This window comes from Sus scrofa, chromosome 9 (genome assembly GCF_000003025.6).
Source record: "Sus scrofa isolate TJ Tabasco breed Duroc chromosome 9, Sscrofa11.1, whole genome shotgun sequence".
NCBI classification, from domain to species: domain Eukaryota; kingdom Metazoa; phylum Chordata; class Mammalia; order Artiodactyla; family Suidae; genus Sus; species Sus scrofa.
This window is the reverse complement of record NC_010451.4, coordinates 51,802,910-51,806,868: the sequence shown is the minus strand read 5'-3', so window position 1 is coordinate 51,806,868 and position 3,959 is coordinate 51,802,910. Positions and strand designations below refer to the sequence as shown.

Genomic DNA, 3,959 nt, shown 5'->3' with positions numbered 1-3,959 from the left:
TACATTATTATAAACTTTAACTGAATTATTAAGAAAAATAATCTAAGATTGTTTCTGAAGCTGATTGGTGTAATCTGTCTCTGGACAAATATCAGACGTCCCATGATAACCAGGGGAATACATATACATTCTGGAAAAGTATCATTTAAAAGCTTGTCTCCAGCCTAGATTAAAAAGTTTCTTCTCAGGAGTTAAGTGCCATGTGAAGGGGTGAAGAAAATTAACTCTTAAATTTATATTTCTCATTTAAGAAGGGCCTCTGTATTGGACTGGTCTATGGAGAGAACTACTGAACTTCTAACTCACCCTAAAACAAGACTCTAATAAGAAAAACACCAATGCATGGACAAAAAGAAGACAACATCAGAAGGAGTTCACTATCCCAAGACTGTCACCTGACTTGTATGGTTATTTGTTTTACTTCTGATTTACCCTGGTGGGTTTCTCCCCTCCAAGGTTCTTATTATTGATGTTACTAGGTGGGACCCTCTCACCTGGCTGACCCAGACCATAAATACATTTTCATCTAATGCAATTTTAAGTTAAGCTCTTAACTTAAAATTTTGATTATGACTTTACTAATACTGCTATCTATATTTTATTAACTGTTTTCACAAAATTGCTATTTCTCACATTGCTGAATTTGTAGCTAAGTCTCTGATAAAATGATATACAGTTCCATATGAGGTCAGTGATCTCTAGATATGGGAAAATGCAACAAGAGGGAATATTTTCCTGGACCATAATAGACTAGGAAGATAGGTGGTCCAGAGACTTTTGGCTACTGTTAATAAGGCCTAGTCCAGTAGCAGTATATTGCGTTGCTTATCAGTGAAATCTTTGCTAGATCTGGGAATATTCATTCCTAGCACCGTGGGATGAAATGGTCATGATATGCCTTCCCAAACTATGGTAGAATATATGACCATGGGTGAGCACTGTGAACTGAAATTTGGCACTTGGCATCAGCCTCTACATGGAGTAAAACATGAGCTACTGCAGCTGCCAACCTGCAGCACCCCCTGAGTAGAACTTAGCATGGAAACCAGGAATGAGGCACTCTGTGCTCTGGGAAAACTGACGGAACAGGCCCTCAGATAATTAGATTTTAGGTAAGGATTTCATGGGCCCAAATTCTTGCATCTTCTCTTGTCTAGAAAAACAGAAATCATCATCTGCACTGGCCATTAGAAATAAAAGGCAGAATGGAGCAGCTGTGGGACAGACATCCAAGGTAATAGTAGGAAATATTATGGGAGTAATTTTAGACAAGTCTTTATATTGCTAAGAACTTAAGGTTTATGTGTCCTGTCAGACTTGATGCTACCAGCTGCTCTCAAAGCAACATCAGCTGGCAGCTGCAACCTTACATTTTAAAGGTGTCCTCTTATAACAACAGAAAGGTGACATGTATAAGGACCAATAGTTCCTGTTATTTAAAACTACACTCCTCCTTCAACAGTACCATATCAATCTAAATTCCAAACCTCTGTTTAATCTCATTTTTTTCTTCCCATCATCCATAGTAGGAACCTACCATGTCCAGCCACTCAGTACTCGTCGCCCCAACCAGCAGGAAGTAGCTACAGAAGAGAGGACTGTCGCCCCATCCCATATAAAAAAAGCGCTGGATTAATAGGTTCCCAGGAAGATGGAGACCGACCTCCACCCCCTGAACGTGACTGTTCACCTTGGAGACCTGCTGTGGACATGGTCTGCAGAATCATGGATTGGTCCCTAGAAACCTAATGAATGCCCTACAATCAAAATTTATAATGACTGTCCTTATGCAACAAATAAATAAAAAAGGGGGAGATGTTGGAGACCACAGAACAGCTGAATTCTGCAGAAGGCAAGTATTTATGGAGTTCCAAAGGACAGAGTTCTAAAGGACAGAGTCTCCTTCAAAGACAAGATAAAGAAGGACTTATGCATTAATCATGTTATTCTATGAACAGCTGCACTATGTCCTAAGGATATTCCCTTTGATATCACTAAGAAGATAACCTCTTGATATTGCCTATGCCTGTTCCTGCCCGCTAATCTTGTCACCTTCCTTAATTCCGCTAATAATAATCTCATCACCTTCTGTAATAAAAGTCATGTGGGCTAAAGCCTAGGTATCTTTGTTCTGCAGAGCAGATTGCCAGATTGTCACCTGGTCCCTCACTTTCCAAATGTAAGAGTCTGTGTATTTTGTTACTCTGTGCCATCCCTCTTCCAGGATTCCCTGTTGCCCTGCAGTGCTGGACGTGGCACTCCCCCAGCCCAGTTACCACTAGTTTGTTTTCTATTTCTGAGACTAAAAGCTTAAAATTTGTGTCCAACTAATGTTAAAACAGAGTTTATCAATTGGCTCAGAATAGAGAAAATGGATCCCAAATAAATGACAGCATCAACTTGAAATCAGCTAGTTTCAAACAGAAATGAGAGTAGAGAGAGGGAAGGAAGGAAGAGGGAAGGAGGAAGGAGGCAATCACCCAGCCATGCAGAGAAGGGACTGGTTTCCATCACAGGAACTTATTTTTAAGTTGATTATTAATTGAGAAGGAAAAATAACATTTGCATCAATTAAGTTTTCCTCTCAGAGTTTTCTGCATGGCAGCCTTTACTTCCTTATTCCTCAGGCTGTAGATGAGGGGGTTCAGCATGGGGATGACTGGTGTAGAACACAGAGGCCACGTTCTCCTGGGCCAGGGAACTGGCTGTGGAGGGTTTCAAGTACATGAATGCTGTTGTTCCATAGAACATCCCAACTGCCATAAGGTGGGAGCTGCAGGTGCTGAAGGCTTTGGACCTTCCCTCTGTGGTGCTGATGTGGAGGATGCTGGACAGGATGAAGGCATAGGAAATGAGGACCATTAAGCCAGTGACTACAATGTTGAATCCAGCCAAAAAGAAAGTTGTCGTCTCAACATCATAGGTGTTAGAGCAGGAGAGCTTCATGAGGGGAACAATATCACAGAAGTAATGACTGATGAGGGGCTCACAATAGGGCACTTTCAACATCATGCCAGTCTCTATGGTTGAGCCAATGAGCCCCATGGCATAGACGGTGACCACCAGCAGGGAGCAGACTTGATGAGACATGACGGTGTTGTAAAACAGAGGTCTGCAGATGGCGACATAGCGGTCATAGGCCATCACTGTCAGCATGTAACACTCAGCAACGACAAACACAATGAAGAGGTAGAGCTGGCACATGCACCCTGTGTAGGAGATGGTGTTCTTCTCTGACACAAAGTTCACTAGCATCTTTGGGGTAGTGACAGAAGAGTAGCAGAGATCCACGAGTGACAGATTGCTGAGGAAGTAGTACATGGGGGTGTGAAGCTGAGCACTCAGCCAAATCAGTGTGATCATGCCCAGGTTCCCTAGCACGGTGATGGAGTAGATCCCAAGAAAGAGGAGGAAGAGGGGGAGCTGGAGCTCTGGCCGACTGGTTAAACCTCCAAGAATGAACTCTGTGACTGTAGAGTGATTTTCTGTAGCCATTCTCCTCTGGTTGGGGACCCTGTGGGGATGGGAGAGAGGATCTCTGTGAAAGGCTGCATGTTGCACTCCTAGGTGAAGCTGGTTTTGAGCTGCTGGGGCCAGATAAGCGATCCCAGGTTTCTTCCTGATGGATGCTCCCCTAATCCTGCTATTTGCTTTGGGAGGAAGACCAGATCCGGGGTCTTTGAAAGGTCATGGAGATGAGAGGACAAAGGGGGCAAGATCTGGACCTTTTACCACTTTCATGGTTCTCAATATCCTAGGCCACGGTTCTTAGAGTGTAGTCCCTGGACCAGCATCACTGGCACCATTTGAAGATGTTAGAGATGCAAATTCTTGGGCCTCGCCCTAGACCTGTCAACTCAGAAACTCTGAAGATGGGGCCTAGAAATCTGTGTTTTACACTCTCTCCAGGTGATGCTGATGTATGCTCAAGTTTGAGAACCCTCACCCTATAGGTAAGA

The 3,959-nt window shown here is 43.3% G+C and overlaps 1 pseudogene; it reads right to left on the bottom strand.

Annotated features, from left to right (window-relative positions):
- On the bottom strand, positions 2,483 to 3,510 carry LOC100524452 (annotated as a pseudogene).